The 23,452-nt window shown below is 45.0% G+C and overlaps 1 protein-coding gene across 1 annotated transcript in view; it reads right to left on the reverse strand.

The window, feature by feature from the left end:
- The window catches only part of LOC311116614 (uncharacterized protein), a gene marked incomplete at its 3' end in the record, with an annotated part of 40,598 nt that extends 17,567 nt beyond the window's left edge, over positions 1 to 23,031 (reverse strand). Inside the window, exon 1 of the mRNA XM_084191677.1 lies at positions 23,009 to 23,031. The remainder of the gene's footprint in view (positions 1 to 23,008) is intronic.
- Between the last annotated feature and the right edge of the window lie 421 nt (positions 23,032 to 23,452).

The following is a 23,452-nucleotide window of genomic DNA, read 5'->3' on the forward strand; positions in this document are numbered from 1 at the left end:
CCCAATTCAAAACACATTTGAAAAATGAAACAAATGTGTCTTATTTATCAAGTGTTCTGTCTTGCTATTATACATATAATAAAATAACAACAAAATAATCAAAACGCTATTTAATACTATAATTTTATTTACTAAGATAATATTATTACTAAAATAGTTTCTAAAAGTGTTCTAGGCTACCCTACCCTAGAATTAGGGGTTACGGCTAAAATAGGTTATAAGTAGGGTAATAGTTTCTGTATAGCACTTTGTGACATCTGCTGGTGTAAAAAGGGCTTTATTAATACATTTGATTGATTGTTAGGTTTAGGGTTTATATGGCAAAAAACAGTATGGGTTTATGGCACTCTTGCTCCATTTGTGGCCGTATGTGGGTACTACAGAACTCATTCAATACATTTACATTTTAGTAATTTATTTACTCTTACCCAGAGCGACTTACAGTTAGTGAGTGCATAAAATTTTTTTTATACTGGCCCCCAGTGGGAAGCGACCACACAACCCTGGCGTTGCAAACGCCATGCTCTACCAACTAAGCTACATCCCTGCCGACCCCATGGGTCTCCCTGTCGCGGCCGGCTATGACAGAGCCTGGATTCGAACCAGGATCTCTAGACCACTGCGCCACTCGGGAGACCTGACACTTCATGACACTTGCTAGGCTCATAATCTGAGGTAGCAACTGCGTCAGATCTACAAATCCATTACCTAGACCACCCGATTAGACAACAATCACCCCATTATACCCATTTGGTTTGCAACTCAGTGAACCTGCGCAGCATTCGCTCAATTTGATGCCTACGAACAAAGATTTCGATGCATATCAAATTACCCAGCAGCCATTTAGAAACAACAAGTCGTCCAAAAAATGGTTATTTCTTAATTAAAAAATATCTTCTGGCTGTTTAAATCGGCCACATCTTGAAAAAGAGGAGAGGAACATGCGTTTTATTTAGATTGTACACTTTTTTCTTAAAACAAATATGGTTAACCATGACCAGAAAATGTTTAATGTTTGATGGCTATCCGCCAGCCATCGCCTCTTAAACTGTGTCTCACCTCACTATTGGTGACCACAACATGTATTTAAGTGAACAGTGTGCGCGCTCACCAAGTAGCCGTAACCTTGTTAATAATAAGTTACAAGAGGTAAACCTACAGGGTTAAAGCAGGCAGGTCTCATTGATAACAATAGTGAAGCTGGCATTGTGACGCAGAACAATGGGCTGGGAATAGAACGTTCTGAAGGCGAGTCGGTGCCACGGAGCTCAATAGAACTAATAGGAGCTGGTAGGGTGAAAAATGCCCTAAAATAAGGCCTGTTTTTTGGCAATTACTTCATAACCAGGGACAGAAGGTAATATTATGAAACTGGGCTCCATGGCGGATGCAATGAACTAATTTTATCAGAAATAAACGTTGTAAAAAATGTCACTTGAGGCTCCCCGAAAATAACATTAAAAAGTTCAGTCCTTGGACACAGAGGGGTTAAACACTAAAGTTACCGTCCATCTAGTGAAGAGAGGAGAACCGGACAGAGGGAGCAAAGGAAGCCAGCATCCGTCAACGAGAGAGGGAGAAGCCCTCCACGGTATTTTTGTCAGTGATGCTGTAGGTTGGTGTAGTGGTGGAATCAAGCGCAGGACACCGACGTACAGTCCAAAAGACTTTAGTGCAATTCCACAAGGGAAAATGAACAAACTGGCCCGAAGGCGAAACGCCGCACGTAGGCGGACAAAACAAACGGGCGCACTACACAGGTGCGTAAAACGCTCCAACACAGTGGAGAGATAGCTCAACCGAGCGAATACAGTAAACACGTCCAGTAACGCACGACAGACAATAAAGCAATCACACACAACACTGGACAAACACAACGAGAAACTTATAGGACGCTAATTAACCTAAACGATAACAGGTGTCACAACAAACAGACAAAAGCAAACGAACATAGAAACATGCAACGGTGGCAGCTAGAATTCCGGAGACAACGAACGCCGAAGCCTGCCCGAACAAGGAAGAGAGGCAGCCTCGGCCGAAACCGTGACAGTACCCCCCCTTGACGCGCGGCTCCAGACGTGCCTCGGGGACGACCAGGAGGACGCAGAGCAGGGTGCGTCGGGTGCCCACGATGGAATTCCGTCAGGAGAGACGGGTCCAAAATGTCTTTCCTCGGCACCCAGCACCGTTCCTCTGGACCGTACCCCTCCCACTCCACTAGATATTGGAGACCCCCCATCCGACGTCTCGAATCCAAGATGGACCTCACGGAGTACGCCGGTGCCCCCTCGATGTCCAATGGGGGCGGAGGAGTCTCCCTGATCTCACTTTCTTGGAGTGGGCCAGCTACCACCGGCCTGAGAAGAGACACATGGAACGAGGGGTTAATACTTTTATATTCAACAGGTAGTTGTAATTTGTAACACACCTCGTTCAACCTTCTCAGGACTTTAAATGGCCCTACAAACCGCCGACCCAGTTTCCGACAGGGCAGGCGGAGGGGCAGGTTTCTGGTAGAGAGCCAGACTCGATCACCAGGTGCATACACCGGTCCCTCACTGCGGTGGAGATCGGCGCTCACCTTATGACGACGGAGGGCCCGCTGCAGGTGGACGTGTGCAGCGTTCCATGTCTCCTCAGAGCGCCGCACCCACTCATCCACCGCAGGAGCCTCGATCTGGCTCTGCTGCCAAGGTGCCAGAACCGGCTGGTAACCTAACACACATTGAAAAGGGGTTAGGTTAGTGGAGGAATGGCGTAGGGAATTCTGGGCCATCTCGGCCCAGGGAACGTACCTTGCCCACTCCTCCGGCCGGTCCTGGCAGTATGTTCTAAGAAACCTACCCACATCCTGGTTCACGCGTTCCACCTGCCCATTACTCTCCGGGTGGTAACCCGAGGTGAGGCTCACCGAGACCCCCAACCGCTCCATAAAGGCTCTCCAAACCCTGGAGGTAAATTGGGGACCTCGATCAGACACAATATCCTCGGGTACCCCGTAGTGCCGGAACACATGGGTGAATAGTGCTTCGGCAGTTTGCAGGGCAGTAGGAAGGCCCGGCATGGGGAGCAGACGACAGGCCTTAGAAAACCGGTCCACAACGACCAGTATAGTGGTATTTCCCTGTGAAGGAGGAAGGTCAGTAAGGAAATCCACCGAGAGGTGAGACCATGGTCGTTGTGGAACGGGCAGGGGTAGTAACTTACCCCTAGGCAGATGTCTAGGCGCCTTACACTGGGAGCACACCGAGCAGGAGGAAACATAAACCCTCACATCCCTTGCCAACGTGGGCCACCAGTACTTGGCACTAAGACAGTGCACTGTCCGGCCGATACCAGGGTGTCCAGAGAAGGGTGACGTGTGAGCCCAATAGATCAATCGATCCCGAACCTCGAGCGGAACGTACTTCCGACCCTCCGGGCATTGCGGTGGACTAGGATCGGTGCGTAACGCCCGCTCGAGCTCAGCATCGACCTCCCACACTACCGGTGCCACCAGACACGACTCCGGCAGTATGGGAGTGGGCTCCACGGACCTCTCCTCCGTGTCATACCGCCGAGACAGCGCATCTGCCTTACCGTTCTGTGACCCAGGGATGTACGTGATCTTAAATGTAAACCGGGTCAAAAACATATTCCATCTTGCCTGGCGAGGGTTCAGCCTCCTCACTGCCCGGATGTACTCCAGGTTACGGTGGTCCGTCAAAATGAGGAAAGGGTGTTGAGCCCCCTCAAGCCAGTGCCTCCACACCTTTAGGGCCTGTACCACGGCTAACAGCTCCCTGTCCCCTACGTCATAGTTTCGCTCCGCCGGACTGAGCTTCTTAGAATAAAAAGCACAGGGGCGGAGTTTAGGTGGCGCGCCTGACCGTTGTGAAAGCACGGCTCCTATACCGGCCTCAGACGCGTCCACCTCTACCTGAAATGGCAAAGAGGGATCCGGATGCGCCAGCACCGGGGCCGAGGTAAACAGGTCCTTCAGCCTCCCAAATGCCCTGTCCGCCTCGGCAGACCACTGCAGACGCATCGGACCCCCCTTCAAAAGAGACGTGATGGGAGCTGCCACCTGTCCAAAACCCCGGATAAACCTCCGGTAGTAATTCGCAAACCCCAAAAACTGCTGCACCTCCTTCACAGTGGTTGGTGTTTGCCAATTACGCACGGCTGACACCCGATCTACCTCCATCTTCACCCCTGACGCAGACAACTGATACCCCAAAAAGGAGACCGACTCCATGAAAAACAGACACTTCTCTGCCTTAACATACAGGTCGTGCTCCACCAGCCTCCGCAACACTCTGCGCACCAGGGCCACATGCTCGACTCGGGTAGGCGAGTACACGAGAATGTCATCTATGTACACAACCACCCCCTGCCCCTGCATGTCCCTGAAGATCTCATCCACGAATGATTGGAAAACTGACGGAGCGTTCATCAACCCGTATGGCATGACAAGATACTCGTAATGGCCCGAGGTGGTACTAAAGGCTGTCTTCCATTCATCGCCCTCCCTGATGCGCACCAAGTTGTACGCGCTCCTGAGATCTAATTTAGTGAAGAAACGCGCCCCATGCAAAGACTCCTTCATGGTCGCAATCAGCGGGAGTGGATAACTGTACTTCACCGTGATCTGATTGAGACCACGGTAATCGATGCACGGGCATAACCCACCATCCTTTTTCTTCACAAAAAAGAAACTCGAGGACGCAGGGGAAGTGGAAGGCCGTATGTATCCTTGTCTCAGAGATTTGTCTATGTAAGTCTCCATAGCTTTCTTCTCCTCCTGAGACAGAGGATACACATGGCTCCGTGGGAGCGCAGCTCCTGCCTGGAGGTCTATCGCACAATCTCCCTGGCTATGGGGCGGCAACTGCGTCGCCCTCGACTTACTAAACGCAATAGCCAAATCCCCATACTCAGGGGGAACGTGCAATGCGGGCACCTGGTTTGGACTCTCCACCGAGGTAGCCCCTACGGAAACGCCCAAACATCGACCCGCACACTGGGCAGACCACTCCATCAGAGCCCTCTCCTGCCATGAAATAGATGGGTTATGGGTACTCAACCAGGGCATGCCCAGCACCACCGGATACGCAGGCGAGTCGATCAGAAATAGCTGAATTATCTCCTGATGACCCCCCTGCGCACACATCCTAAGTGGCGCAGTGACCTCCCTGATCAAGCCCGCACCCAACGGACGGCTATCTAGGGCATGAACGGGGAAGGGACATCAACAGGGAGACGGGGGATCCCTAAGGCTAAACAAAACTTCTTATCAACAAAATTCCCAGCCGCGCCTGAATCTACCAGCGCCTTATGTTGGGAATGAGGTGCTACCTGTGGGAAACGCACAGGTATACAGAAATGTGCAACAGAGAGCTCTGGGTGAGTGGGGCGCCTACTCACCTGGAAGGACTCCCCAGTGCGGGACCCGTCGTCCTCTCCCCTAGGAGGCCATCCCCAGCACCTAGCCGCGGTGTGTCCTCCCCGACCACAGTTGGTGCAGGAGATGGACCCCCTCGTAAGCCGACCCCTCCTCTCTCTAGCGCCAGCGCCCCCGAGCTCCATGGGGCACGGCTCGGAGGCGCTGGAGGGTGAAATGGACGGACCCCCCTCGGAACATCCGCGGGTAGCTAGCAGGTTATCCAGCCTGATGGACATGTCGACCAACTGGTCGAACGAGAGGCTGGTGTCCCTACAGGCCAGCTCCCTACGGACGTCCTCGCGTAGACTACATCTGTAGTGATCGCTGAGAGCCCGCTCATTCCACCCTGCATCCGCCGCTAGAGTACGGAATTCTAAGGCGAACACCTGGGCACTCCTCTTCCCCTGCCGGAGGAAGACCAGACGCTCCCCCGCCGCTTTTCCCTCCGGGGGATGGTCGAACACCGCCCTGAAGCGGCGGGAGAACTCGTCGTAGGTGATGGTGTTCGCGTCGATCCTCCTCCACTCTGCGTTGGCCCATTCCAACGCCTTCCCGGAAAGGCAGGAGATCAGGGCGGACACGCTCTCATGTCCCGAAGGCGCCGGGTGCACGGTGGCCAGGTACAGCTCCACCTGGAGAAGGAATCTCTGACACCCGGCCGCGGTCCCATCGTAGGCCCTCGGGAGCGATAGTCGAACTCCTCTGGGTTCCGGAGCGGGAATGGGCTGACTTGCCGATGGTGCTGGCAGAGAGGATGGCGGTGGAGGAGTCCCCCAGCCTCGGATGGTGGTGATCACCTCCTGCAGTGCGGACCCCATCTGCAGGATCTGGTCACTCTGTTCACGGACCCTGTCCTCCAGCGTCGCCTGGGCTGCTGCGGCTCCTGCTGATTCCATTCTTGAAGGTGTGTGATTTTGTCAGTGATGCTGTAGGTGGGTGTAGTGGCGGAATCAAGCGCAGGACACCGACGTACAGTCCAAAAGACTTTAGTGCAATTCCACAAGGGAAAATGAACAAACTGGCCCGAAGGTGAAACGCCGCACGTAGGCGGACAAAACAAACGGGCGCACTACACAGGTGCGTAAAACGCTCCAACACAGTGGAGAGATAGCTCAACCGAGCGAATACAGTAAACAAGTCCAGTAACGCACGACAGACAATAAAGCAATCACACACAACACTGGACAAACACAACGAGAAACTTATAGGACGCTAATTAACCTAAACGATAACAGGTGTCACAACAAACAGACAAAAGCAAACGAACATAGAAACATGCAATGGTGGCAGCTAGAATTCCGGAGACAACGAACGCCAAAGCCTGCCCGAACAAGGAAGAGAGGCAGCCTCGGCCGAAACCGTGACAATTTTTTATTTTATTTTATTTTTTATTTCATCTTTATTTAACCAGGTAAGCCAGTTGAGAACAAGTTCTCATTTACAACTGCGACCTGGCCAAGATAAAGCAAAGCAGTGCGATAAAAACAACACAGAGTTACATATGGGGTAAAAAAACATAAAGTCAAAAATACAACAGAAAATATATATACAGTGTGTGCAAATGTAGCAAGTTATGGAGGTAAGGCAATGAATAGGCTATAGTGCAAAATAATTACAATAGTATTAACACTGGAATGCTAGATGTGCAAGAGATTATGTGCAAATAGAGATACTGGGGTGCAAAAGAGCAAAATAAATAACAATATAGGGATGAGGTAGTTGGGTGGGCTAATTTCAGATGGGCTGTGTACAGGTGCAGTGATCGGTAAGGTGCTCTGACAAATGATGCTTAAAGTTAGTGAGGGAGATAAGAGTCTCCAGCTTCAGAGATTTTTGCAATTCGTTCCAGTCATTGGCAGCAGAGAACTGGAAGGAATGGCGGCCAAAGGAGGTATTGGCTTTGGGAATGACCAGTGAGATATACCTGCTGGAGCGCAGACTACGGGTGGGTGCTGCTATGGTGACCAATGAGCTAAGATAAGGCGGGGATTTGCCTAGCAGTGATTTATAGATGGCCTGGAGCCAGTGGGTTTGACGACGAACATGTAGTGAGGACCAGCCAACAAGAGCGTACAGGTCACAGTGGTGGGTAGTGTATGGGGCTTTGGAGACAAAACGGATGGCACTGTGATAGACTACATCCAATTTGCTGAGTAGAGTGTTGGAGGCTATTTTGTAAATTACATCGCCGAAGTCAAGGATCGGTAGGATAGTCAGTTTTACGAGGGCATGTTTGGCAGCATGAGTGAAGGAGGCTTTGTTGCGAAATAGGAAACTGATTCTAGATTTAACTTTGGATTGGAGATTCTTTATGTGAGTCTGGAAGGAGAGTTTACAGTCTAACCAGACACCTAGGTATTTGTAGTTGTCCACATACTCTAGGTCAGACCCGTCGAGAGTGGTGATTCTAGTCGGGTGGGCGGGTGCCAGCAGCGTTCGATTGAAGAGCATGCATTTAGTTTTACTAGTGTTTAAGAGCAGTTGGAGGCTACTGAAGGAGTGTTGTATGGCATTGAAGCTCGTTTGGAGGTTTGTTAACACAGTGTCCAATGAAGGGCCAGATGTATACAAAATGGTGTCGTCTGCGTAGAGGTGGATCTGAGAGTCACCAGCAGCAAGAGCGACATCATTGATATACACAGAGAAAAGTGTCGGCCCAAGAATTGAACCCTGTGGCACCCCCATAGAGACTGCCATAGGTCCAGACAACAGGCCCTCCGATTTGACACACTGAACTCTATCTGAGAAGTAGTTGGTGAACCAGGCGAGGCAGTCATTTGAGAAACCAAGGCTATTTAGTCTGCCAATAAGAATGCGGTGGTTGACAGAGTCGAAAGCCTTGGCCAGGTCGATGAAGACGGCTGCACAGTACTGTCTATTATCAATCGCGGTTATAATATCGTTTAGGACCTTGAGCGTATCTGAAGTGCACCCATGACCAGCTCGGAAACCGGATTGCATAGCGGAGAAGGTACGGTGGTATTCGAAATGGTCGGTGATCTGTTTGTTAACTTGGCTTTCAAATACTTTCGAAAGGCAGGGCAGGATGGATATAGGTCTGTAGCAGTTTGGATCTAGAGTGTCACCCCCTTTGAAGAGGGGGATGACCGTGGCAGCTTTCCAATCTCTGGGGATCTCAGACGTTATGAAAGAGAGGTTGAACAGACTAGTAATAGGGGTTGCGACAATTTCGGCGGCTAGTTTTAGAAAGAAAGGGTCCAGATTGTCTAGCCCAGCTGATACCAGGGAGCTCCATCGGTCCACAATAAATGCAGGCAGCCGGTGATGATGTAGTGGTAGCTAGGATAACTAGGATGCGGCTGGTAGAGTAGCTAGCTTAGCTAGCTGTACCGACTAGCTTGGCTAGCTAGCAGGTCGTTCATCTGTCCCTCGAGGATGATGACGAATCCGGTGAACCACAAGATGTACAGCACTAGCATCAAATAGCCCCCGCGATATGCAACTTTTCAGGGAAGTTAGGAACCAATATACACAAGCAGTCAGGAAAGCAAAGGCTAACTTTTTCAAACAGAAATTTGCATCCTGTAGCACTAACTCCAAAAAGTTTTGGGACACTGTAAAGTCCATGGAGAATAAGAGCACTTCCTCCCAGCTGCCCACTGCACTGAGGCTAGGAAACACTATCTCCACCGATAAATCTACAATAATCGAGAATTTCAACAAGCATTTTGCTACAGCTGGCCATGCTTTCCATCTGGCTACCACTAACCCGGCCACCAACTCTGCACCCTCTGCTGCAACTTGCCCATGCCCCCCCCGCTTCTCCTTCACACAAATTCAGACAGCTGATGTTTTGAAAGCGCTGCAAAATCTGGACCCCTACAAATCAGCTAGGCTAGACAATCTGGACCCTTTCTTCCTAAAACTAGCCGCCGAAATTGTCGCAACCCCTATTACTAGTCTGTTCAACCTCTCTTTCATAACGTCTGAGATCCCCAGAGATTGGAAAGCTGCCGCGGTCATCCCCCTCTTCAAAGGGGGTGACACTCTAGATCCAAACTGCTACAGACCTATATCCATCCTGCCCTGCCTTTCGAAAGTATTCGAAAGCCAAGTTAATAAACAGATCATCGACCATTTCGAATACCACCGTACCTTCTCCGCTATGCAATCTGGTTTCCGAGCTGGTCACGGGTGCACTTCAGCCACGCTCAAGGTCCTAAACGATATTATAACCGCGATTGATAATAGACAGTACTGTGCAGCCGTCTTCATCGACCTGGCCAAGGCTTTCGACTCTGTTAACCACCGCATTCTTATTGGCAGACTAAATAGCCTTGGTTTCTCAAATGACTGCCTCGCCTGGTTCACCAACTACTTCTCAGATAGAGTTCAGTGTGTCAAATCGGAGGGCCTGTTGTCTGGACCTATGGCAGTCTCTATGGGGGTGCCACAGGGTTCAATTCTTGGGCCGACACTTTTCTCCGTGTATATCAATGATGTCGCTCTTGCTGCTGGTGACTCTCAGATCCACCTCTACGCAGACGACACCATTTTGTATACATCTGGCCCTTCATTGGACACTGTGTTAACAAACCTCCAAACGAGCTTCAATGCCATACAACAATCCTTCAGTAGCCTTCAACTGCTCTTAAACACTAGTAAAACTAAATGCATGCTTTTCAATCGAACGCTGCTAGCACCCGCCCACCCGACTAGAATCACCACTCTCGACGGGTCTGACCTAGAGTATGTGGACAACTACAAATACCTAGGTGTCTGGTTAGACTGTAAACTCAACTTCCAGACTCACATAAAGAATCTCCAATCCAAAGTTAAATCTAGAATCGGCTTCCTATTTCGCAACAAAGCCTCCTTCACTCATGCTGCCAAACATGCCCTCGTAAAACTGACTATCCTACCGATCCTTGACTTCGGCGATGTCATTTATAAAATAGCCTCCAACACTCTACTCAGCAAATTGGATGTAGTCTATCACAGTGCCATCCGTTTTGTCTCCAAAGCCCCATACACTACCCACCACTGTGACCTGTACGCTCTTGTTGGCTGGTCCTCACTACATGTTCGTCGTCAAACCCACTGGCTCCAGGCCATCTATAAATCACTGCTAGGCAAATCCCCGCCTTATCTTAGCTCATTGGTCACCATAGCAGCACCCACCCGTAGTCTGCGCTCCAGCAGGTATATCTCACTGGTCATTCCCAAAGCCAACACCTCCTTTGGCCGCCATTCCTTCCAGTTCTCTGCTGCCAATGACTGGAACGAATTGCAAAAATCTCTGAAGCTGGAGACTCTTATCTCCCTCAATAACTTTAAGCATCAGTTGTCAGAGCACCTTACCGATCACTGCACCTGTACACAGCCCATCTGAAATTAGCCCACCCAACTACCTCATCCGTATATTGTTATTTAATTTGCTCTTTTGCACCCCAGTATCTCTATTTGCACATAATCTCTTGCACATCTAGCATTCCAGTGTTAATACTATTGTAATTATTCTGCACTATAGCCTATTTATTGCCTTACCTCCATAACTTGCTACATTTGCACACACTGTATATATATTTTCTGTTGTATCTCTGACTTTATGTTTTTTTTTACCCCATATGTAACTCTGTGTTGTTTTTGTTGCACTACTTTGCTTTGTCTCGGCCAGGTCGCAGTTGTAAATGAGAACCTGTTCTCAACTGGCTTACCTGGTTAAATAAAGGTGAAATAAAAAAATAAAATAAAATAAAAAAAATGAAACAAGACTAGCGAGTGAAAAGAATCTGGCTACACTCATACTGTCCCTGACCAAAAAGCAAATTGAACAATAAACTTCGGTGTCTCAACACTGTAACAAACTCTGTCGTTGTTCCCCAACATCACCTCAGCCCACTCTGCGCGTAACTGGACAATATGCTTGGCGCCAAACCGTACGTGGATGTGGACAGTTCTGTACGGGGACGCGGACAGTTCCAGAACGGGGACATGAGCAGTGCAACACATTAAACTAAACCAAGGCTTTACAGTGGCTTACATTAGTAATATTATTTTATTTATTTTTATATATAAAACAAACATTCAAAGTTTTTTTTATAACAATATTTTGAGATCTGGGCCCATATCCACAAAGTATCTCAGAGTAGAAAATTGGTCGTATAAGTGCTGAGAATTAAGACATTTTACTCTTATGGGTATAAATGAATGCATAGCATTTTGTCTTCGGTTTGGCAGATTAACTCGTGCTTATTTCTGAAGATAAACTCAGGTTTTCACCCAGCGGCTAAGGAGTTGGAGCTGGGTCAAGAGTTGGACCTATGGCAGAAAGGTGGCTGGTTCAAATCCCGGGCCGGGCGCTGGAATAAACGGGCGGGCTTGATCTGACCACTGGAGGGCTGCTGGGTTCATATCCTCAAAACATTCACCTTTCGTTGATCAGAACTCTAAAGGTTCTTCTTCACTGAACCCAAAAATATATCTAACTTTTAGTGGTTCCATATATTAAGGAAGTGATTGAAGCATTTTTCGTTCTATAAGGAACTTTTCTAAGTGTATAATAAAAACGTTTTTCTTTTGATTATTTAATTACCTACATCATGTTATTTGATGTTATTGGAGCGCAACATCACGTTGTTAAAAAATATTTCTAAATTAGCCATGGCTATAAATTGGGCAATTGAAGGCATCTAGGGAGAAATACTGTATGTGTTAGATGAAAATGAACATTGTATGCAACGTAGTAGGCAACGTTATTGGCAAGGGACTTGATGCGTACGATGTCAAAGCTATTTAGAGTTGTTAAACGGGTGTGAAGAGTGTGTTGGTGTAACGGTAATATTGTCAAAATTCTGCTTGTAACAACCATCAGAATTGGTTAAAGAAATATGCATTCCATTATATTAGGCAATAATGAAGAGTAGGCAAAGTGTTCGTGTCGTGAAAATTTGATCAAATGTCTTCCATTGCAACGAGTCCAGTCAGGGTGCTGCTGAACCCCTGCAGTACCTCCACTGACCCCGGATTGAGAACTCCTGATTTAGCAGATACCTAATCCAGAGCGATTTACAGTAAATACATTAATCTTAAAATAGCTATTTATTTTGTAAATAAACGTAATAAATTCTTCATAAAATTGTCATCTCACCTTTTAGCTTTGGTGTCATGTTCCCCAGAGAGACTCATTTTAGAGGCAGGACCCCCCTCCTCTCTCTCCCCAGAGAGACTCATTTTAGAGGCAGGACCCCCCTCCTCTCTCTCCCCAGAGAGACTCATTTTAGAGGCAGGGCCCCCCTCCTCTCTCTCCCCAGAGAGACTCCTTTTAGAGTCAGGACCCCCCTCCTCTCTCTCCCCAGAGATACTCATTTTAGAGGCAGGACCCCCCTCCTCTCTCTCCCCAGAGAGACTCATTTTAGAGGCAGGGACCCCCTCCTCTCTCTCCCCAGAGAGACTAATTTTAGACCACTGACCCCTAAACAGAGATGCAGCATGTTGGTTGTGGTGAACACAGTGACAACTAATTATTGAATGTCAATTGTTCTCTTTTACTCATGACCTCTTAGAAATAAAACATTTACTAACAGACACATCCAAACAGTCGGGTGATTTAATTTAATCACAGGAACATTGTTATGTTCCTCAACAAGAAATAAAACATTGTCTCTCAAACAGAAGAAGGAACTAACAAAGAGTCACTAACAACAACCAAAACGAAACAGGTGGTTTTAGGAGGGGTTCTGAAAGACACTCATGGGGGTGTCCACTAGTGATGGGAATCAGAGGCTTTCTGAACGCTTTGGGGCTTTCACCAAATTGTGCCGAAAATGCCATTGATAGATTTGAGTGCTAATAAACAACATTTAGTTAGAATGTGGGGTTCGCTTTTTGCCTCCAGGTTCACTATGTTTTCAAAAACTATGCATATGTGGTATTATTTAAGATACTAAAGACAGAATATTATTATAGGCTACACTAAATAAAACACATTATTTAAACAACAATGGGAAGATTGTGTGGTTTCACAGAAAATAATTGTTCGACCATAGCAGGGATTCAATCTTGAGCCTATGTTGATGTCTGATCCCAATCCCCGTCCCTACCTGCTGAGCTCCCATTCAGGGGCTACAATCTGGAAGACATCAAACTAAATGTATAAATAAGGTGTCCAGTAGAGGTCAGTGTTTGAAAGAGACTTTGCATCTAAAAAAAAAGCACCGGCACCAGGGAGAAATCAGGGAGATCTCTCGCATTTTGCAACACATGGTTCGAAAAAGCACGAGACCAAACAAAGCTTTGGACGTCATTGATCATGTGGTAATGTTACTTCGAAACTATCCATGGCAGCGTTTCAAACACTTAAAAGACTCCCTCTCCCCTCAGCCCTCAAGTTAAGTGGACACTTCTGATGACGTATCATGACGTATGATGAGTGGACACTTCTGATGACGTATCATGGTGTATGATGAGTGGACACTTCTGATGACGTATCATGACGTATGATGAGTGGACACTTCTGATGATGTATCATGGTGTATGATGAGTGGACACTTCTGATGACGTATCATGACGTATGATGAGTTGAACTTCTGATGACGTATCATGGTGTACGATGAGTGGACACTTCTGATGACGTATCATGACGTATGATGAGTTGACACTTCTGATGACGTATCATGACGTATGATGAGTGGACACTTCTGATGACGTATCATGACGTATGATGATTGGACACTTGCAGGGCAAAGGGTGAGGGAAGAATGAATTAATTTTAAATGGACCGCCCTTGCCCAGAAATGTGTCACTCGTTTGTCCCACGGTTGTGTTTTCAGTCATCATAGTGACCGTTCTCTCTGCGTGGTGCATGGGAAATGCATGTTACATCTTCAGCAGTTGTAGGAAAGATACACTTAAAACACTCGTAACCCTAAATTCCATCACTATCGGGAAACCGGGCCCAGAGTGACTTACAATACAGTTGCCGTATTGTAGTGTATTTTAGCTTTTAAAATACTTGATTTGCCCTAACAAAATATTTTAATGAATTATAATCCACATAATAATTCACATTTCCTGTTGCTGCAGGATAATCTTTCTGCTGTGAGAAACTGGGTCAAATTAAGATATGGCATCTGTAAGTGCATTTATCTTAAGATAGCTAAGTGAGACAAACACATATCACAGTCAAATATACAGGATACGAACATCCCATTCCAGCTAAACATTGGATCTATAGCGTTTTGCAAAAAAACACATTTTCATACACATCTAAAATCTATTAATACAAAATTTGAGATCAGTAACGCTTTGAACACACCGACTGCGTCATTGCATTTTGTAACCAGAAGTACATTAATTTCCAATGGAACGCTGTGTTTGCCTTGCAGTCAAAGCGTAATATTGAAGGTACCCATAAGCAATCATTTCTGATGAAAAAACGAATGTGAAAAAATTGTGGACATAGAGTTTTGGAAATGTACTTAATAATTATTAAACAAAACTGTAATCTCACCTCTTAGCTTTGGTGTCATGTTCCCCAGAGAGACTCATTTTAGAGGCAGGACCCCCCTCCTCTCTCTCCCCAGAGAGACTCATTTTAGAGGCAGGACCCCCCTCCTCTCTCTCCCCAGAGAGACTCATTTTAGAGGCAGGGCCCCCCTCCTCTCTCTCCCCAGAGAGACTCCTTTTAGAGTCAGGACCCCCCTCCTCTCTCTCCCCAGAGATACTCATTTTAGAGGCAGGACCCCCCTCCTCTCTCTCCCCAGAGAGACTCATTTTAGAGGCAGGGACCCCCTCCTCTCTCTCCCCAGAGAGACTAATTTTAGACCACTGACCCCTAAACAGAGATGCAGCATGTTGGTTGTGGTGAACACAGTGACAACTAATTATTGAATGTCAATTGTTCTCTTTTACTCATGACCTCTTAGAAATAAAACATTTACTAACAGACACATCCAAACAGTCGGGTGATTTAATTTAATCACAGGAACATTGTTATGTTCCTCAACAAGAAATAAAACATTGTCTCTCAAACAGAAGAAGGAACTAACAAAGAGTCACTAACAACAACCAAAACGAAACAGGTGGTTTTAGGAGGGGTTCTGAAAGACACTCATGGGGGTGTCCACTAGTGATGGGAATCAGAGGCTTTCTGAACGCTTTGGGGCTTTCACCAAATTGTGCCGAAAATGCCATTGATAGATTTGAGTGCTAATAAACAACATTTAGTTAGAATGTGGGGTTCGCTTTTTGCCTCCAGGTTCACTATGTTTTCAAAAACTATGCATATGTGGTATTATTTAAGATACTAAAGACAGAATATTATTATAGGCTACACTAAATAAAACACATTATTTAAACAACAATGGGAAGATTGTGTGGTTTCACAGAAAATAATTGTTCGACCATAGCAGGGATTCAATCTTGAGCCTATGTTGATGTCTGATCCCAATCCCCGTCCCTACCTGCTGAGCTCCCATTCAGGGGCTACAATCTGGAAGACATCAAACTAAATGTATAAATAAGGTGTCCAGTAGAGGTCAGTGTTTGAAAGAGACTTTGCATCTAAAAAAAAAGCACCGGCACCAGGGAGAAATCAGGGAGATCTCTCGCATTTTGCAACACATGGTTCGAAAAAGCACGAGACCAAACAAAGCTTTGGACGTCATTGATCATGTGGTAATGTTACTTCGAAACTATCCATGGCAGCGTTTCAAACACTTAAAAGACTCCCTCTCCCCTCAGCCCTCAAGTTAAGTGGACACTTCTGATGACGTATCATGACGTATGATGAGTGGACACTTCTGATGACGTATCATGGTGTATGATGAGTGGACACTTCTGATGACGTATCATGACGTATGATGAGTGGACACTTCTGATGATGTATCATGGTGTATGATGAGTGGACACTTCTGATGACGTATCATGACGTATGATGAGTTGAACTTCTGATGACGTATCATGGTGTACGATGAGTGGACACTTCTGATGACGTATCATGACGTATGATGAGTTGACACTTCTGATGACGTATCATGACGTATGATGAGTGGACACTTCTGATGACGTATCATGACGTATGATGATTGGACACTTGCAGGGCAAAGGGTGAGGGAAGAATGAATTAATTTTAAATGGACCGCCCTTGCCCAGAAATGTGTCACTCGTTTGTCCCACGGTTGTGTTTTCAGTCATCATAGCGACCGTTCTCTCTGCGTGGTGCATGGGAAATGCATGTTACATCTTCAGCAGTTGTAGGAAAGATACACTTAAAACACTCGTAACCCTAAATTCCATCACTATCGGGAAACCGGGCCCAGAGTGACTTACAATACAGTTGCCGTATTGTAGTGTATTTTAGCTTTTAAAATACTTGATTTGCCCTAACAAAATATTTTAATGAATTATAATCCACATAATAATTCACATTTCCTGTTGCTGCAGGATAATCTTTCTGCTGTGAGAAACTGGGTCAAATTAAGATATGGCATCTGTAAGTGCATTTATCTTAAGATAGCTAAGTGAGACAAACACATATCACAGTCAAATATACAGGATACGAACATCCCATTCCAGCTAAACATTGGATCTATAGCGTTTTGCAAAAAAACACATTTTCATACACATCTAAAATCTATTAATACAAAATTTGAGATCAGTAACGCTTTGAACACACCGACTGCGTCATTGCATTTTGTAACCAGAAGTACATTAATTTCCAATGGAACGCTGTGTTTGCCTTGCAGTCAAAGCGTAATATTGAAGGTACCCATAAGCAATCATTTCTGATGAAAAAACGAATGTGAAAAAATTGTGGACATAGAGTTTTGGAAATGTACTTAATAATTATTAAACAAAACTGTAATCTCACCTCTTAGCTTTGGTGTCATGTTCCCCAGAGAGACTCATTTTAGAGACAGGGACCCCCTCCTCTCTCTCCCCAGAGAGACTCATTTTAGAGACAGGGACCCCCTCCTCTCTCTCCCCAGAGAGACTCATTTTAGACCACTGACCCCTAAACAGAGATGCAGCATGTTGGTTGTGGTGAACACAGTGACAACTAATTCTAGAATGTCCATTGTTCTCTTTTACTCATGATCTCTTAGAAATAAAATAAAACATTTACTAACAGACTTATCGAAACAGTCAGGCTATTTAATGCAATCACATGAACATCTGGTTGTGACATCTCTTCTCCATGTTAACTGTCAATAATAATAATAAGTCACTGTTTGTTAAGGTAGTTATAGACAGTGCAGCAACACAAGGCCATGTCTCACACGTATTTGTATTCATTAAAAGTCGGCTATTTATTGTCTTTAAATCTGTTATATAATCCAGAAGCAACACGACATTTGAAATATTATGTGGATTATAATACATTTACATGTTTCAAAAGGGAAAGGTGGAAAAGTGGAAATTACAAACTTCAGAAGCGTTTTTAACCCTCCAATACACAACAATTGTTAGTTCTCCTGCAACAGGCTGATTAAATTAAGATCCTACATCTGTACAGAGCTTGTCTTTATCTAAACCAAGGCAGTTTGCATTATTAGCAATGATGTTGCAACTGTCAGCTGCTGTAAACCTATGTGATTGGATGTTATAGACCCCCATCTGAACAGTTTCTTTCCCCATGCTGTAGCCCTCACCAACTGGCCAACTGGCCCATAGAGACTAAAGGACTATACACTCTATGCTGCACACCACATCAAGCCATCTCTGAACTGTACACTACCATCTGGCCCATAGAGACTAAAGGACTATACACTCTATGCTGCTCACCACATCAAGCCATCGCTGAACTGTACACTATGATCTCGCCCATAGACTAAAGGACAATGCACTCTATGGGAAAGTATTGGTTACAGTCGATATGAGACATGGGGGAAGGTATTGGTAAGGTAGAAAGATAACAGTGAATGTTACGTGTGTCGTGTTTTTATTTTTCCCCATTTTCCTGTGTAGTGTGTCTGTGTGTTCTGGGCATTACAGGTGTGCTGAGTTGCGGCTGACGATGGTGGGCGTGGCTTTGGTCCGGAGGCCTGGCAGCTGATTGACGAGAGTATAAACTGTTTGCCGTGTGAGAGAGGAGAGAGGTGGACACTTGTTGTTTGAGGATTTGGTTATTGGTTGTTTTAATTTATCTGTGTTTGTGTTCCAGCCTGTTCTCCTGCTGTACTCCACCCTACCTGGGTCCTGGAGAAGGGAAAAGGTAGATCTGCCCATGGGTGTACATTCACACGTAGATAACCATTGTTTTACACACTAGGTTAGCCGCGCGGGTGTCACCCCTGTATTTGTGGTAACAGGTAGGAGAGCTGGTTAAGGCTTAGAGTGTGATAGGAAGGATTAGGTGTGTAGAAGAGGAGGGACCTTTTGTTTATTTTCATTAATTGGACCCCGATCCCATATATTCCCTTCTCTTACGTTCCCTGGTTTGTTTGATTGGTTTTTGTTTTTTATTACTGTTTCTTAATGGGTGTTGTATATTTATTTTTGCTTAATTACCTTACTAAACGTCCCCCGAGGGCTACCATTGAGTTCTAGTTGTTGTCTGGTTATTTCAGTTCATTACACCCCACATTTCTTCCCCATCCATCTAGTTTACCTTGTGTGCGCAGGCACGGGCATTTACATCTCCTCCTCGGACGAGCTACACCCGAGGGGAGAACGTAACAGTGAATATGAGACATGGGGGAAGGTATTGGGAAGGTAGAAAGATAACAGTGAATATGAGACATGGGGGAAGGTATTGGGAAGGTAGAAAGATAACAGTGAATATGAGACATGGGGGAAGGTATTGGGAAGGTAGAAAGATAACAGTGAATATGAGACATGGGGAAGGTATTGGGAAGGTAGAAAGATAACAGTGAATATGAGACATGGGGGAAGGTATTGGGAAGGTTTAAAGATAACAGTTAATATGAGACATGGGGAAGGTATTGGGAAGGTTGAAAGATAACAGTGAATATGAGACATGGGGGAAGGTATTGGGAAGACAGAAAGATAAGAGTGAATATGAGACATGGGGGAAGGTATTGGGAAGGTTTAAAGATAACAGTGAATATGAGACATTGGGAAGGTAGAAAGATAACATTGAATTTCCCCTAAGTATCTCAAACAGGAAGTTAAATTAGTCACAAGGGTGTGCTAACTAAAGTAGTGTTGCAAAAGCCTTTCCACCCCACTCTTCCCCATCAGTCTCAAGAACAGAACCTGTGGTTTAATGAAGATACATGTAGATACAACAGAAACAAGATGTGATACTATCTACTTCTCTTTTACCAGAACAGAGACATTTCCCAGAGGAGGCTGGTGGGAAGAGCTATAGGAGGACGGGTTAATTTTTATGGCTGAAATTGAATAAATAAATTACGTGTTTGATGCCATTCCATTAATTCCATTCCAGTCTTTACAATGAATTTAAAAAACGACCTTTAAAGGTCCATAGCAGCCGTAAAAATAATATAAGATCATATGTGAAAATTGTGCAGTTCTAAAAATATAAAGTTAAAAAGTGATCCTCGAAGACCTATTGGGCTGGAAACTAGAAACTCACTGCAGGTGGAAATCACTGGGTTTACTCCATTGGGCTGGAAACTAGAAACTCACTGCAGGTGGAAATCACTGGGTTTACTCCATTGGGCTGGAAACTAGAAACTCACTGCAGGTGGAAATCACTGGGTTTACTTTTATGTCACATTTTGTAAAGACTTTTCTTCTTGTCTTTTTAACTACAGATCATAGAAACGTGCTGTTTTCACAAATATAGACACTGTTGTGGTGCTGGAGAGGATGAATATGAGGTTGAAAAGTGGCGGAATTGCCTTTTAACACTAGAATCAGACCCCAAATAAACCTATGTCCTGCTCCCTGACTTTTCCTAAATGTTTGTATTTTACACTGCTCATTTGTCAGAATTTTTACATCACAAACAGAAAAGTATTCTATGCCTTGTTACCCGTTGTTTTCACACCTATTCCCAACTTAATCTGCCAAGACAATGCGGCACTAATGAGTCTCTCTTTCCTCACTGAATAAATGACAAATGGATGAATGGGCGATAATTGTGCACCTTACTTCACATATTTAATTTAAATGAGGCTTAACTGAATGATAAGGAGGGTGCAGAACAATTTAGAAAGACAATAGTGTAATGATGAGTTTGTGTTATGCCTGTTTATCAGCATAACACGCCTTGTGTGTTGATACATTTCTCTTTTATGTTTTACTTTGTAAAAATAAACTGTCACAGGACTGTTTTATTTACTATAACTCTATTTCTAATCAAATGTATTGTGGGAAATGAAAACATGCTATGAGTTGCTGTAGGCCTTTAGAATAATGCAAAACATATCCTTGAAGTTGATGAGCGGGAAACAAACTGATGCCAGTCAGCCTCACAGCCGGCCCATCAAAACTACACCTGAACTATACCTCAACTCATTTCACACATGATAAGAGTTAGCCTATAGACCAGATTACATTGACAATAATCTGATGAGTGACAATATTATCAGTGGTCAAATTGTACATGTGTAATTGACAGATGCAGGGAAAGGAGCATCTCTTTACCAAATCCTCCTTCAGAGTCACATGCAGGTAAAACATTGTGATTTCTATATAGTGCTGTATCTGAAAGAGCATATTCTGCAGTTTCTATGACACTTACCTTTATCAAATAACTCTCAACATTCAAGAGGTGCAGCTCTATTTCCAAATATCATTTTTTCACCAACATCCCTGCTGTTCATTCATTTAGCACATGACCACTCTAGTGCCAGCATTGCTCTAGCTACTAAGCAAAAAACGAGTAACATCATATTCTGTCGTCAATGGATGAATGGCCAATAGAAACCAGATAGAAACTGATAATGATGCATGTGACTTCTGTTTTGGTTAGCCGCCGATGTCGAAACCAACTTGCTCAGTGTCTTTCCATATCTGGGGAAAGATGAAACCAGACCAGCCGAGTGAGCGACTGTCTGAGACTGTGGTTTCGAGACACGTGGAGCCCCCCAAAAAAAAGACACAATGTCAAGTCAGCAGGTCCTGCTCTCCCTCTTCCCCAAGCACCACAGCTCCTACTGGGGAAAAAGACACAATGTCAAGACAGCAGGTCCTGTTCTCCCTCTTCCCCAAGCACCACAGCTCCCACTGGGGAAAAATACACAATGCCAAGACAGCAGGTCCTGTTCTCCCTCTTCCCCAAGCACCACAGCTCCCACTGGGGAAAAAGACACAATGTCAAGACAGCAGGTCCTCCTCTCCCTCTTCCCCAAGAACCACAGCTCCCACTGGGGAAAAAGACACAATGTCAAGACAGCAGGTCCTGTTCTCCCTCTTCCCTAAGAACCACAGATAGAAAAATGTATAGTACGAATATTTGAGTAGACTGACCAGAGCAGTTTAAAAAGCAGTATCAGTCAAAAGACAGACAGTGAGGTATCAGATTTAGATTGTATTGAGTATACAGTCCACACCATATCTATTTTGACAGTGAAGCTAACATTTTAAATGTGGCTCTATACTCCAGCATTTTGGATTTCAGATCAAATGTTTCATATGAGGTGACAGTATATAATGTCACCTTTTATTTGAGGGTATTTTAATACATATCTGTTTCAACATTTAGAAATGAAAGCACTTTATGTATCTAGTCCCCCCATTTGAAGAAGTCATAAGTATTCTGACCATTTCACTTATAGTGTACTAAAGTATTAAAAAGTAGAGTATTTGGTTGTAAACTCATTGGTTGCATTTGCAGTTTGTTTTGGGTTATGTTTTGTCCAATAGTAACTGAATGGTGGATGATGACTGGAGTAATTTTCTGTCTAAGTGAGTAGATAACATGTTTCTAAACACTACTAAATGAATCCTGATGATGCCATGATTAAGAAAAATCAGGAATGAATCATGAATAATAATGAGTGAGAAAGATACAGAGGCTACAACAAAACATGCTAACCTCTCACCATTAACATCAAATAAAAGGTGACATTCTGTACTGTTGCCTAATATGAAACATTCTATCTCAAATCCAAAATGCTGGAGCATAGCACCAAATGTAAAACTGTAAGCTTCACTGTCCAAACACATATGGTGTGGACTATGTGTGCCTGGTAAACACATGTGGATCTGGTGAACAGTTATCACTTGTTGACCAACTACAGGAATACTGACCTCAGAGTCTCCAGTTTACAGTGGGGATTCCCCAGTCCATCAGAGAGCAGCTTCACTCCTGAATCCTTCAGGTCATTGTTACTCAGGTCCAGCTTTCGCAGGTGTGAGGGGTTTGACTTCAGAGCTGAGACCAGAGAAGCACAGCCTTTCTCTGTGACTCCACAGACTGACAGACTGACAGAGAGATCATCATGATTTCACACACTGTTAATTTAACACCAGTAGTGTAGAAGGACAATGGCAGATGCATTTGGTTTATTCTCTCAAACAACATATAGATTCATCTTCCGTCTCCTAGAATTGTATGGTCATATTGTTATACTAATGTGAACATCAATGCAGTGATTCAATATGTTATTCAATAATACATATATTTCTCTAAACTGAATATTTCTTCCTGATGATTAGTACTTAAATGTCATTTTATGTACTCACAGAGCAGCTCTGGAGGCTTAGACCACTGGCAGCAGCCTCAGAAGACCTTCCTCTGATCTGGAGTATTTCTTCAGGTCAAACACATCCAGCTCCTTTTCTGAAGTCAGCAACACAAAGACCAGAGCTGACCACTGTGCAGGTGACAGTTGTTTTGCTGAGAGACTTCCTGATCTCAGGTAGCTTTGGATCTCCTCCACTAGAGAATGGTCATTCAGTTCATTCAGACAGTGGAACAGATTGATGCACCTCTCTGGAGAGGGATTCTTCCTGATCTTCTCCTTGATGTACTTGACTGTTTCTTCATGGCTCTGTGAGCTGCTTCTTGTCTTTGTCAGTAGACCTCGTAAGTACTTCTGATTGGACTCCAGTGAGAGGCCCAGAAGGAAGCGGAGGAACAGGTCCAGGTTTCCCGTCTCACTTTGTAAGGCTTTATCCACAGCACTC

The sequence above is a fragment of the Coregonus lavaretus genome (assembly GCF_964263955.1).
Source record: "Coregonus lavaretus genome assembly, contig: HAP1_SCAFFOLD_228, whole genome shotgun sequence".
Taxonomy (NCBI): domain Eukaryota; kingdom Metazoa; phylum Chordata; class Actinopteri; order Salmoniformes; family Salmonidae; genus Coregonus; species Coregonus lavaretus.